At 38.0% G+C, this 15,073-nt stretch overlaps 1 protein-coding gene across 9 annotated transcripts in view; it reads left to right on the top strand.

Moving 5' to 3' along the window:
* pcdh15 (protocadherin related 15) overlaps positions 1–15,073 on the top strand; it is a 1,032,943-nt gene that overhangs the window by 392,085 nt on the left and 625,785 nt on the right. For all 9 annotated transcript variants that reach the window (XR_010005016.1, XM_062977492.1, XM_062977488.1 and 6 more), the window contains one exon: positions 7,004–7,068. The gene's annotated coding sequence lies outside the window, so the exon portion shown is untranslated. The remainder of the gene's footprint in view (positions 1–7,003; positions 7,069–15,073) is intronic.

The following is a 15,073-nucleotide window of genomic DNA, read 5'->3' as shown; positions in this document are numbered from 1 at the left end:
AGGTGTTATACCTCTACTTCCTTGACTGTGCCATGTGCTGTTTTCATATGTATTAATGTAGGTATGGGAAAACTTCAGCCCTCCAGATGTTTCAGACTTCAATTCTCAGAAATCCCAGCCAGCTTACCGGCTGTTAGAAATTATTGGAGTTAAAGTCCAAAACACCTGGAAGGCCAAAATTTGCCCATACCTGTACTAATGGGATAAAGTGAGAAATAAGATTCTTTAGACACATAAAAAGGTCTAGTCATTCAGCACACTATGCAGTATATATATTATGGAAATCTAACTCTTTTGACCCATTCCCCATGATCCTTCAATTTTTTACTATTTGCTATATATTTCTTGATCCATCATAACTGCACTATCACCTCATTGTTATGTGTAGCAGAAACTGGAATGATTAAGGCATGGTTGTCAGCTGGCATTTAGTCATACATGTTAAGAAGTATGTGTGAACAGCTAGAAAATGGGCAATTATGCCTAAGCTCAAAAATACATGATCATAACTTTTAAAATGTTCTGACTTCATCTAAAGCACAATTTATTCTTTGTTATGTTACCTTAATGATGACTTTGAGTTTTATTGGCTTTGAATTTCATTTAAAAAACACAGAAGAAGTGACACCGAGAATTTGCTTTGTAGCATCTCAGGAGGCTATAGTGCTACAGAACAATTTTAGTTCTGTTAGATATATTTAGAGACACCTCTTTTCTTGGAGAGAACTCCAAGAATCCTTGAACAGGTCATTTAAAGAACACTGTTGCACATTTATAGGTGTTGCTTTAGGGACAGGAATAGATGTTTAAACAAAGGTCTTTAGTTCTATAGAAAAAGAGAGAACAATATAATCTAGGCAATGTCAAAATCTTTGTATTGACAGCCACAATGGTTATCTTATGTACTTTAAAAAAATCCTGAATCAAATAGCAAAATACAAATGGTTTTAGAATCCTTTTAAAAACATAAAATTATCATATTTTATTTTCATTAATACTGGATTTTTATTTTTATTTTTATTTTTAAAAAATCAATATATTTTACTCAGACTCGCTATGGAACACTGTGATTGAGCAACATCAGTATGTTGGGTTGCTGTGAGTTTTCCAAGCTGTATGGCCATGCTCCAGAAGCATTCTCTCCTCAACATACTGAGACAACATTTTAAGTATGTTGTCAAGATGGCAAAAGTTACTAATGAGGAAAAACAGAGAAGTTAGAAGAGGCTGCATAGTTTGCTTTCAGAAAGAACAAGGTTTTGTCCCTCTTCTTTCCTCTCACCTCTGCTGAGTAATTGAGTACAAAGTAGGTTTGTGCTTTGAACAGTTTGCCACAATTGACATAAGATGAGGACAGTGTGGAAAAGTAGAAGGGAGAGATCATCTGAGAAAGTAGGATAACAGAGGATCAATCAGGACTGTCCATTCTGAATCAGGACAATTGAAGTTTTTTTCAATTCATTTGCCTTTGTAAATTTAAGGAAGTTGTTTCCCTTTCCTTCTCATATATTAATATTTATTTTATGACCTGTGTCTTTTGCCCAATTTACCATAAAATGTTTTTATCTATAACATATTTCACAGGTGGTGCATCACTCCAGTAAAACTTGCTAAGAAGAACAAAAACAAAATAATGGATAATAAATAGAAATGTAAGAGAAAAGAAGGGACTTTTTTCCACATGTGGTGGACCTGTCATAAAGCCCATGCATATTAGACACCTGTTAAAGAAACAATCCAAATAATTTTACAACATAATATACCATTTTCACCCAAAATATTTTTGTTAGGACTGGTAAATGATAGGCTTGTGCATGGATTCAGAGTGTTTGATTCCTCTTGGCCAATCTGGCTTGTTTGGCTTGGCTGGATGGCTGTAATGGCAAGGGCCCAGCCGTAATGTTTTCCCATTCATAATGGGATCATGTGGCAGCCGATCATAGCTCCTCCTTCCCTATTCTGCATCACAGTTGTGTTGTGGCTTTAGTCTATTTTTTCACTTGGCTTCTGGCTTGGTCTCTCTTTTTCTCAGAAAACTACTACCACCTAGTTACTAGGCTTGTGCATTTGATGTGGAAGTACTCATGATTCGGAATTGTGTTTGAATGCTTAGCACTTTTGAATCAAGTTCCAATGTGCCTGCTTGCTGCCTTCCCCCCTCCCCCCAAAAAATTAAGAATTTGAATCAAAAGGAGCCTTTGATTCCTAATCATTGGATGTGTTTGGATATAGCTTTGACTGAGCTAAAATTCACAGGGCAACCAAGCCCTGCTGAGAGGTGAAGCCAAACCTGTTGACATGCCTCTCCAGCCAATCAGGGCTGATGGAGGAGGGAGGGGGAGGCAGAAGTGAAGATCAGTAAAAAAATGTAGTTTAAAAAAAATCCAAAAAAAAAAAAATTTAGTGCAGCCATATGAGTGAAATGTTACAGCCAGGCCTGGGTTTTCTAGTTCTTGTCTTGGTTTTGGGATTCAAGGGGAAGTTGATATAATATGTTAAAAATATGTGTACCTAATTCACTTGGAAAAGATGTTGCAATACTGATGGTGGAGTATTATATTAAAACTTTTTCAACAAATGAATTTCTGTGTAGTGTGATTCCAGAGGAGCTGCTATATACTAGATGGCTCTAGTGATCTGTCTATTCCCTTTTCCAAGAAGTTGCCAACACCAGAAGGGGTTTAATTTTACTCTGTACTTTGCTAATCAAATGTTTAACACTTTACCCTTTTTGAATGGACACTACTTTTGAATCGGCTTAAGAATGACATATTTTCTCTGAATCGAGAGATCCAGGCAGAGAGCACCACAAGAGCTTCTTGTTTCTGCTCTCTGTCCCATCCCTATTTGCCATCTTTAGATTAATTTGATCAGTCGCCACTGCATTAGAGCAAGGATCATCCACCATTACAGGGTGAAAGGAAATGAACTTGCCATAGCCTCACAGAATCAGAGGTCTCCCCACAGGGATAAGAATAAGGGAAAACCACGGAGCTTACTCAAAGAAAAAAAGATAAAGCTGTAGGGACAGTAGGAGGCAATCCTTTTATGTGAGCTCATTGATCAAATCATATGGTTGCCAATATTTTCTTAAAATAGTACAGTATTCAGAAACTTATATAGATTTTAGTCAACAGAGCACAACCGACCAACATCATTACATGCCCTGTGGTTTTGCAGAGTCACATTGAAGGAGAATACTCCTGAGGTTTTTAGACAAATGGATCTAATTTGAATATGTTTTAAGTTTTACAATGTATTTTAATGATGTATTTTTATACTTTTAATTGATGATATGTACTGTTTTTGTTTTATTATTATGTTCTTGGCATTAAATATTGCCAACTGTTTTAAGCCGCCTTGAGTCCCCCCGGGTGAGAAGGGCAGGGTATAAATGCTGGAAATAAATAAATACTTGAACATTGTTTTTCCAAACTGGGGAATCCACACTCGAGTTCTCCCTCATCAATTTCAGACAATAATTGCATCCCAGTGACCATTGTTGAAAAGCTGTCTGCATTTGGGGACCATGTGCTCTCATTAAGCTCTATAGACTATAATCATGTTCAGTTGAATACTGTTACAATTACTTTGCAGGCTTTAACAATCTAAATGGGGAATTTGAAAGTGTAGAGGCTGGAATGCATGTACTTGGTTCTCTCTGCTTGCATAAAAAAGGACTAGTACTAGAAGAGAAATTTATTTTGACCATTTTATTAATTAAAAATCAAATCATGCTCAAAATTCCATTGAGTTTAAATCGCAGCATCTCAAAATATTTTTGGATGCTCATAGCTGCTGCTAGTCTCTTCTTGATCACTGTTTTAATGAGAATAAAAGATCAAGAGCATGAACTGTGCATTGTTTCAAGTGAGCCTTTTCCCCAAACAAGCTGCTTAAATATGTTTGAGTGTTCTCATTAACTTCCTGGTAATGATGGCAGCCTTATGAATGCTTCCAGAGTGCTGGTGATTGCACATCATTTTTAAAAACTGTGAGCTGCTCGGCTGGTGTTCAGGCAGCATTGCAAAAACAAAATAAAAATTTAAATGCTAGGGCCAATTTTCCTGCTGTGATTGCTTTAGATGAAACAACTGAATCCACACTACAGTTTACATTTTCATGGCCATAATATTACATTATCAGGATAGTGCGACCCAGGCCTCTTTGAGTGTATTGTTTTTTCAAGTGTTTAAATGTGCTTGTTGAATACATTAGAAAGCAGCCCCTGCTGCCTCTAAGTACAGAATGTCTACAAAACTATAACTGTGATCTTATATGGCTCAGGAACATAGAGATGATGGGGACTTGGAAACCACTGAAATGTCAGCCAGTCCTTTTGAATTTGTTGGGTTTATATATATCTATATTAAGATGTGATAAAAACAATGCCTTTTGTTGACTATAAATGTAGCACATTCTGGACACCTATGCCGCATGACCTTTGCTAGCTAATGTCCTAAGGCTAACTAAGGATGCATTTTCAATACTGTGGATTTAATGCTGTTTGGCATCACTTTAACTGCAGTGGCTCAATGCTATTGAATCATGGGAGCTGTATTTTTACAGTGCCACTAGCCTTCACTGTCAAATAATGCTGGCAGCTGAGCAAACTACAAGTCTCAAGATGGGGAAGTTGTGGTGGTAAATACAGTTCTATGTAGGTAAAGGTAAAGGTTTCCCCTGACGTTAAGTCCAGTCATATCTGACTCTGTGGGTTGGTGCTCATCTCCATTTCTAAGCCGAAGAGCCGGCGTTGTCCATAGACACCTCCAAGATCATGTGGCCAGCATGACTGCATGGAGCGCCGTTACAGTTCTATATACTTAGGAGAAAAGAAATATTTCAAATTTAGGTACTGTTCCATTATCTAAGCAGAGGCCACCAAAGGTGCTAGAGAGAGAAGGATAGTCCATTTTATTTGGGGGAGGGGGTTGAAAGAGGGAAACAATTTTCCCCATTTTCACTTGTTATTCCCCTTTCCCCTTTCCGTGTCATAAACAAGGGTTGTTTCCACGACGGAGATGTGGGTGGGGGTAATAACAGGAAAACGGGGAAATTGTTTTCTTCCTTCAACCCACCCTCCACCCCCTTAAAATTGATGATCTTTCTCTCTCTAGCACCCCCTAATGGTCTCCGCCCAGGAAATGGAACAGTTCCCATTTTTTTAAAGGGAAATTATCAAGACATTATGGCAACTTTAAGAAAAAGCCATACAAATGCAATTTTTAAAAAACTGGTTTGTATTCATAAGAGTACTGCAGAACTTACAATAACAGTGTGAGACAAAAACGAAGGGGAGAAATCAAATAAGAACTAATACATTCAGAATACTTTTGGGAAGCAAGTTATCAGCAAGGCTTTGCATGTAAAATATAATTTAATCTTTTCTTTGCATTTTCACTCAGAACAACTTCTTTGTTTAAGTTATTTTGCCTTCTTCTGTTCTATTCTGTCTTTAAAATAATAATTGAAAAATCTTTGTTGCATTAGTTCTGGGTTGATTTACCTCACAGTATGTGGAATTACGCCCTAGGGAGCAAACTTTAAGCTACTGATTTTCAAAAAAGATAATCAGTTTTCAACAGTTTATAGAGTTTAGAAGAGGCACTTTCTGTGTAACCATATTGTAATTTCAGTGATTGGTGGCCACATTCAGTGCATGTTTATTCAGGTGGAGAGAAGTCTGCAGCATTCTTCCATAAACTTAAATGGAGTCATGAAGCTCTGTTAGTTTGTATCTTTTTTCTCTATCTCCTGATCCCCTATAGATCTTTTTACCCTCCATTTTTATCAAATCTAAGTATACAGGAGGCTCTAGAAAGATGGGTGACCTTCCCTCAGATTTGGATTCGGCCTTGAAAACAACCTTCACCATAGGAACTAATAAAGCTTGCACACTTTGAAATGCATGTATTATCAGGAAAGGTAACCACTAGGAGTTTTGGGAAGCTTCCTACATTTACTCATAAGTGACTCTTCTTAAGTTGCAGGAACCTACTCCCAAATAGATGTACATGTATGTGTGTATATCATTGTAAAATTTAAAATTCAGCAATAATGGGTACATTATTCATAGGTAATGAATGGGAAAGAATGTGCCTAAAGTCCATCGTGATTATTGGTGTCAGATTGTGAAAAACTGAAAAAACATCAACTTCCATGGACATTTCGGTTGTATTTAAGTGGGACATGTCCCAAAAGATGGGCCCTAAAAGCCTAAGTAGCTGTCATATAATGGAGTGTAGAGTCACATCAGCCTGTTTGCATCTATCAGCCTGATGCAAGTTAACCCAGGATAAGCTGCTTATATGCAGCTGTTCCAGGATCTGGACTGTCCTCTGTGCTGGGGTGCTAGGGAGCAGGGGGGAGTGTACAATTGCTGTGGGGACAGCCATCCTGGATCCCTATGTGGAATCTAGGATAATGTCCCCACAGCAATTGTACACTCCCCCCTGCTCCCTAGCACCCCAGTGTATCTCTTAAAAGAAAGAACATGGCACATTGAGCTCTGGAATGCTTTAATTCCTGGTTCCTCTCCCTCAGGTTTGGCTGAGAGACTGAGTTCAGCAGCTTGAGAGAAGGGAAGTGATTCCACTTCTTACAAGCTGCTTACTCAGTCACATGGGAGCAAACCAGGAGGTAGAGAGCTGGCCCATCAAGATAACCGCCATTTTCTGTCTAGTAGGGTGCGTGGGATTGTCTGGTGGAGTGGGTGGGATTGGAGCGCTGGGGTGAAATCCTGCCCCATTTCCAGTTGTGCTGAAACTAGCTGAGCTGTGGGGCCACTGTCTCATCTCCAAGGCAGTTGACAGCAACCCTGTATAGTCATATTGCAGGACCAAACTGGTAAATTACAGCTGGATCCAACCTAAAAATATTTCAGAAGTATTGCTTGAATTCTTTGCATATACATACACTTGTGCATCCAAATCTGCACTGTGTAAGAGTAATGGTAATTTTGTTCAACACTTCTTTTATTTTCTTTAATAATTTCTTACAGAATGACTCTCATGACAATGAAACTACAGACTCTTACAGGGAATGAAGTAACCCTAAAGAGTTCAGGTATGTTTCCTTTCTTGATAAATCCACATAACACAAAATGATATTATTTTTATTAATACTGTATTGTATTGTGCTCTTTAGAATTAAATACGGATGTTGACTAAGGTTTTTTTAAGTAAAGTGACAGGGTCAACAGTGAATATGAATATATCACAAAAAATCATGTACCAATTAAAAGTGACACTCACAGGCTGTATCCTGTGCACTCTTACCAGAGAATAAATCCCTTTGAACATAATGGGACTTGCTTAAACATGTATAAGTTTGTTTTGTAAGGAGGTAAATGATCAGTTGTTTACTTAAGTGAACTGTGTTTGTCTATTTAAATTGCTAAAATCATTCAGTATGTCTGAAATGTAATTGATGTCATCATTATATGTGAATATGTTTAATGTGATGATGACATATATTGCCAACCTGAATAGATTACATCATTATACCACTCCATAAAATCTTTTCTCCATAAAATCTTTACCTTATATTGAACCATTTCAAAATGTATATGGAAAAATGTGGCTTTCTACACTATCTTCTAAGCATAACATTTTCTGCAAATATATATAAGTCACATTCTAATGTTAGAATTTTATAGGTGGATTTATACTATGATGACAATATGTGAAATGGCCCCATTTGACATTATCCAATTATGTTTTAACCCTGCTGACCTCACATTTTTACTGTACTGGTTATAGTCTTGGAAATTCTTATATAAGCATTTCAAAATCATTTCAGTATTGCTCTTGCTCTGTGCTATGTCTCCCTCCCTTGCAGCAATTTAATGCAGATGGTCATTTTGGAAAGGAGTGCTCAGACATGTTCTTGTTTGCTGATTCACTGACATAATAGATGAAACTTGTTTTGACACAACAAATAAATAACTCAGATAACCCAATACCTTTTTAAAAAAAAGTTAGTCAGAAAATTAGATACAAACAAGTTCCTTTGTCTATGATAGCTGGTTCTTTACATTTGGTCATATCTAGACTTGAAATCATTTGATGAATGTGTGATTACCCAACTGTATCTTATAACATGTGGTAAAGTGGGAAGAGGGAGAGAGAGATGGAGGCCGCTTCCACACCTGTATAAAATCCACATTGAACTCGATTATATGATAGTGTGGAAGGGTCCAGAGAAAAAGAGAGGGGATTTCCCATGTGTATCACAGTCATTCTGCTTCCCAAATCATTCAGTCACTAGTGAAAGTACAGTTTCATCATTTCTAATATTATATTTATGTTTATGGAAAGCATGATTGGGTCTCTTCACAATTTTGTAAATGAGTCGTTGTTATAGTGGAACAGACAGAAAATGGGTTTTTAATTGAAGTAGATGTGCTATAGTCAATTAAAGAGCAATGGTTTGCTTGTTCTAAAGAGGCAAATTTGTATGAAAAAATGGGTTTTTTTGTACATAGCAAGATATTCCAGTTAATTTCTGTTTTCTGATCTTTGGGTGGACATAATCTAGTCCATTGTGCTTTCTGTGTTGCTCCTTGTTGCTTATCTTCATGATAGTTTCTGCCCCTACAAACCAGCACAGGCTCTAAGTTCTACCGAGGAGTTCCTTCTCTCACTCCTGCCACCGTCACAAGCGCGGTTGGTGGGGACGAGGGAGAGGGCCTTCTCGATGGTGGTCCCCCAACTCTGGAACTCTTTTTCCAGGGAGATCAGATTAGCCCCCACCCTGGCCAGATTCCATAAAAACTCGAACACATTGATGTTTCAATGTGCCTTTGAATAACAAATCAGCTTGCACCAACACCGCACAGTCCTAATCTATTCTTGGCCCAATTTCCTGCACTTTATCCCACTCCTGGTCCTATTATCCACCATTTTGCACTAGCCTGCCATTCCCTTGCAATTTAATAGTTCCACTTCTGTTCTGTGATGAAGATACTTTGCGATATATTATAACATAATTATGTTTTGTTCTTGGTTAATGCTTTTAACTATTTTGTTCTGTTATATGTTTTAATCTTGTATTGTGCTTTAATTTTTGATACGTTGAATTTTTTGTTCTCTGGGCTTCGTCTCCATGTAAGCCACCCCGAGTCCCTTCGGGGAGATGGAGGCGGGTTATAAAAATAAAGTTATTATTATTATTATTATTATTATTATTATTATTATTATTATTATTATTATTTATTGAGAATCCTTCATGGGGTGCAATTCTATTCAAATAGATATTTTTCCCTGGAAGAAGGTCCATACAGCATCACTCTGGTCATTTCATGTTTGTGTTTGATGTGCTTCCATGCACTTGAATCTAATGCATCATTGAATCTAATGTGCACCTTAATTTTCATGACACAATTTGGCCAAAAAGGTGCATATTAGATTTGAGTCAATATGGTAATTATTATAACTGCTGACAATCATTGACTACGTTTCAAAAAGCTTAATATGCTATTAAAAATAAATTCAGCCAGCAAACTCTTTTTACAGTGATATATTAGTAGCAAATTCCTTCCCTGAGGAATTCACATTAAAAGTGTAGACAATAGGGAAGATGTGTGGTGATGCAAGGCATAGCAAGGGATAATGTGATGAATGAGACGGTACAGTTACATATAGTTCAGCTTCATTTCAGTTGTGTTAAGGATTAAGGGATTATAGGGTGAATCAGTTAAAAAAAGAATCACAAAAGAAATGCAAAATAGATTTTGGTTGTGATATCATACACTTATTTAATACTGCATTATCATTTGTATGCTGTGGCTGCATCAGTTCCTGGCATTCTATTTTCTTTTATTCAGTGCCCTCTAGAGGTACTGAAATATAACCAGGAGTGTCAACTACAATTTCATGGCTATTTCTGTTTCATTTTCTGCTTAACTGTTTCCTCCGTATCCTCCTGTTCCTCATGTTCAAAATATATTCAAATGAACCTGTGGCTTTTCCCCCCATTATATTCTTGCATTCATAATTCTGGATTGAAATGGTTGATCATCTGAGTCCGACATGAAATTGCCAGAATGTGCTTGCTTTTCATAGCGGTATGATATGCTTCTGTTGCTAAAAGGGTTCATTACACATTAGACAGGAGTAAGGTGAATGTTGTTGGAGTTGCCAGCTCATATCAGCTGTGCTCCCCAAACACTTTCACAGTTGAAGTCCAGCTATTATGTGTAGGAGCTACTGGGAATGAATTCAGTTACTGAGCTGAGTAAAAGAGGTCAAACTCTTAGTGATAGACTTCTAGGGAGAACTTAGTAGGAAGCAACCATGTAATTTCACTCCCGCCATCCCTCTTTTACTTTAATTTCCCTCTGTGCCTCAGTTCACTCATCTGCCTCTGCAAGATAATTCAGTACTTCTATTACTCCCTCCATTTTTCTGCTGCTCTTTTCTTTGACCTTAGACATGGGAACCAGCAGTATCAAAGGGCGAATGAATTGGAGAGGAGCAGGGACAGACTCTCTGAATTCTGGTTTTCAGCACTTGCTGCAAGCCTTTGTAAGCAGAGCCATTTAGTTTTCCTTATCTGATGCAAACCGTTAAAGGTCTTTCTGATGGCTTTTCCCCTGGAAAAAGCCGTGATTTTGAAACTGTGAGGGATTCTATCAGGTAATGTGCAGCATTAAATGTGTATCATCCTTGAGTTGAGATAACAAAGCTATTTGAAAATAAATAAATAAGTCTTCCCTTGGCAGTGTGTATTCATCATATTTTTCAATGAAATCTAAACAGCGCAAACAATGTAGCTCCTACAGTATCTTTCTCTATGTCAGTCAATTAATATTTAATATCATCATGTTTTCTCTGCTAAATATACCTTGAATTTCTCTGTAGATTCCAGCTTCACATTTCATTTTGACCACAACTGGTAACTTAAGGCAGTTAAGACTGGTTCATGTTCCTACCTTTTTTAGCAGGAGAGATCAGGTCTCTTCAGACAAGTTTTTTTTTTCCTACAGAGGTGAGAGCAACGATGAATTATATTTGTAACAAGAGGTAATATACTAATATCAAAACTGAATTAATATTTTGGGGGCAGAGGGGAAAGTTGTTACAAATTGATTCCTATCCACAAAAGTAAAGCACATATTTTTCCTGTGAGCCAAATCCAGATATTGTCTCTATGTATGAGCCTTGCGTATATTCTTCTAGCTCATAGATTATTAATGTTTTCAGATATTACATCTCATTAAAAATAAAAACAGACAGTGGCAACCCATACTACAGTGGCATTATAAATTATCCAATAAGATTATCTACTGCATGGACAACAAATTTCCGTTCAGGTTTTACACATTCTTGGTAGTTCCTATTGACACTATGAAGATTATCCATGCAGTTGGGGCTTCTACATGGGTTAATAGAGTTTCATATTTTTCAGGCCCAATTTATGACATTTTGTTACCCGTGGCAAAAAAACATCTCCCATATCAGCTGCAAAAATCACCTGTGTTGACACCTGAACTGGAGCTGGAATTGAATAAAACAAACTATTTAATACGGTGTAAAACAGATCTTCCAAGATAATGAAATACATAGAAGACTGTCTAGCATAATGTAGCATCTGAAATACTTGCTTCATTCTGCCTAGTGAATGGTTTGGCCCTGCAAATTTTATGGCCCTCATATGGAGTACTCTAATGTGGAAACAGTTTTCCTAGCAAGCTCCACATGGTGCATAATGCAATTGACATTTCTTACGGATGCATTTCAGACCCCTGTGGATGAGTGCTTTTCACCTTCTTTTGCATTTTTCCATATGCAAAGAGGCAGGATTGGACCGATACGAGAAGGAAAACTGTATCTGAACTGCCCACCCCACTCCACCAGAATGACTTAATGCAGTATGCTCTTGCTATGAGTTGTTTTACCCATGACTTTTATGTTGACACTGCAGTGGTCATTTTAATTTTGTCTAGACATGTTGTGACCAAAGTCCTCTAAGTCATTCTGTTTGAAATTCTAAAACATTCTGTTTGAACATTTCTTTAGTATAGACTGCATTCAGAATTGAAACTTGGAGATAAAAGTTCAGATTTTCAGCATACCCAGTTTTACTGTCTCCTGTTGCTTTTTGGAGTACATTTTACATTCATTCCTTGGGCTTACTATCCAATGCTTTTTAATCAACCTGTTGCTTCAATAGGTTAATGTGCAGGAAGGAAGCACTATCAGATGTAGATATCACAGTCAACCTGTATCCCCTGTCTGTGTCATTGGTTCACATCTGACTCCTGCCAAAGCACAGAGACGCTCAGGCTAGATCTAGGGAGGCGATCCCTCGTAGTTCGAGGATGTTGGTCCTCCATTTCTTGGAAGACGCCTGTGCGTGGGTTTTTTTTTTAATGTGTGGAGGTCGGTGCACGGCCGGTCAACACACAGTCTTCACAGATTGAGGTCCCAGCAGTGGTGTGATTAACACAACGAGAGTGGCTTCTCAGTCTGTTGCAGCCTTCTTCCGCCTTCACAGCCGTTGTAACATGTACCATGTTATCCTCCGCCTGCTCCGCCGTTGAGGTCTTTGGGTCTTCGGATTGTTCTTGGTCTGGATCCTCCCCTGTGGCCACTCCTGGGAGTGTGTGACTCCTGTGGTTGTGCCCGCAGCTTCATTGGAACACGCAAGCCCCCTCACCACGTCAAGGTGACAATCCATCTAGGGAGGTAAAGCAAAGCAATAACATGGGTAAGGAATGGAATGGGTAAGGGGGTTACAGACATTGAATCTTAGAGCAAAGTAAGGCAAGAAGCCTTAATGAGCTCAGGACTTTTTCTAAGCCTATTGCTATTCAAGGGGCATTTTATTGCTCTGGATGTTTACCCTGTGTTTGCTTCCTCTGACCTGGAATTTTTGGTGTCACATAGGCTAAATCTACATAGCACTGTTGAGGCCCCAAGTTCAAAAATATAAGAACATAAGAACCATGTTGGCTAAGATGAAACATCTATCCGGTCCAGCATTCTGCTCACATGATGCCAGGTCGCTTGCCATTGGGAAGCCTGCTTGCAGTCTTCTCCTGGAACTCCCCAGCAATTGATATACAGAAGTATCATGCCTCCAATACCTCTTCGGACTAATAGCCACTGGTGACCCCCATGCTCCATAAATTTGCTAATACCCACTTAATAAACAGAGGTCAGAGGCTGGCATTCTGCAAAATACTGCCCATTTCAGGTCAGATTTTGCACCTGTAAAGGAGGTTAGTATCTAACTGAAAAGCAAAGGTTCCACAGACACCAATACTGAAAAAAAAGTTCATCTGCCATCCCTTTGGAGCAGTTTGAAAGGTTATACACTTTTAAGGCTATATAATCTTATTTTCCTGTTTCTAGTCCCCCCTCCTTTTTCTTTATTGTGAGAGTCATGAGAGGGAGAGGTACAGAAGGAAGAGGCAAAAGAGATTTCACAGAATATTTCAAACGTAATCATAATCTATGCAGGCAAATATGTAACTTATCATCTGCTTTTATTATGGAGTTGTGCATGCTTTCCTAGGATATGTCAAAAATGTTTGGATCAAGAGATATAATTAAAAAAACTGCTGAATTCATTAAAGATTTTGAGAATGTTTTGTATCATTTCTTTTAAACTGCTTAGTATCTTCAAATAGCTATGTGACTTTTGCAATGTTATGAAATATTTACAGTTCTTAAAAGTTCAAGGCATTATCTAGCTGTCTTTTTTATATTATGTCTTTGAACATGACTGACCATACTGACTTTTGTAATGCAAATGAGATAAATAATATTCTGTGGCACAGATACATATTATAAGGGACATTTGCTGCCACTGTTGCGCTGCCATTTTCCATGTTATAAAGAAATCCTAACAACTTAATGTTTAAACTTCATGGTAGGAAATTAATTGTTAGGAAAGCATTAAAGATCTCCAACTTGTACATAAATATTGTACATATAGATACTGGGAAAACAACCAAAATATCAACCTACCATAATCTAACAGCCCTTTGTGGATTAACTTGTGATAAGGGCTACAAGTCATGAAGACAGCCAGGGGCAACTTGAGTTCAGTTTACTTGAAGAAATGTACATCTCTGTATGAGACTGTTATAACATCAGAGCATCTGGAAAGGGCCTTCTTTCTGTCCCATCACATTATCAGGCTTGTTTGGTTGAACAAAAGAAGGACTTTCTCAGTGGCTGCTCCCAGACTGTGGAACTCCCTCCCTAGAGAGACCAGACTGGCCCCATCTCTGCTTGCCTTTCGCAGGCAAATGAAAGCATGCTTTGCCATTGAGAATACACTTGACAATACACTAGTGCTACATTTCAGCACTAGAACATCCTTTCACCCAACAGCACCCCAGAGACCCAATAAAAATTAAAGGAAGTATATAAAAAGGGGAAAAGGCAAATCCAAAAGAACATGCAATTCTCAAAGAGTTCAGTAACTGTAATCCAGCATCAGAGCATTAATTCAAAGGTAAATTATCCAAAGAAACATAGACATAAACAGAAACATGTAACAGGAGCCTTGACAATACATGAACCAAGAACTTGGGATCTTAAACAGAAGACTGATCTCCTTTAGCAATATTGTCTCCTCTGAAAAGCCTGAAAACAAGCCACTTAATTTAAGCCTTCCAAGGGACTGGTGACATCCTGCCTTACACATCTGAACCTCTGAGCCTTATCTCAGAGCCTCTGAGAGAATCTTGTTTGTCGGCTTTTCACACCCTGCATTCTCGGGTCTAATTTACCAGTACTTTCATTTTCCCCTGTTGCCTGAGAATGAGCTGAAGAATCCAAAACATCAGCCTCGTCTGCCTTCACAGACTCTTCACTTTGAAACCCATCATCCTCATCCTCTGATGCTTGCCAGACCACAGCAATATGGATTGATCAAAGGTGGAATCCTGTGAATGATGTGTGTGATGGGGGGAGGGCCTATGTTGTTTTCAAATCTAGTTTTACATTTATTTTTATATTTTACGTCTCATGAGACATTTTATTGTGATTTTTTATTTTTATATTAGTATTTTGATGCATCTGTGTTGTTTTAATTGTATTGTTGTTATCTGCCG

This window comes from Anolis carolinensis, chromosome 3 (genome assembly GCF_035594765.1).
Source record: "Anolis carolinensis isolate JA03-04 chromosome 3, rAnoCar3.1.pri, whole genome shotgun sequence".
NCBI classification, from domain to species: Eukaryota; Metazoa; Chordata; class Lepidosauria; order Squamata; family Dactyloidae; genus Anolis; species Anolis carolinensis.
This window is presented reverse-complemented; position numbering and strand designations above follow the sequence as displayed.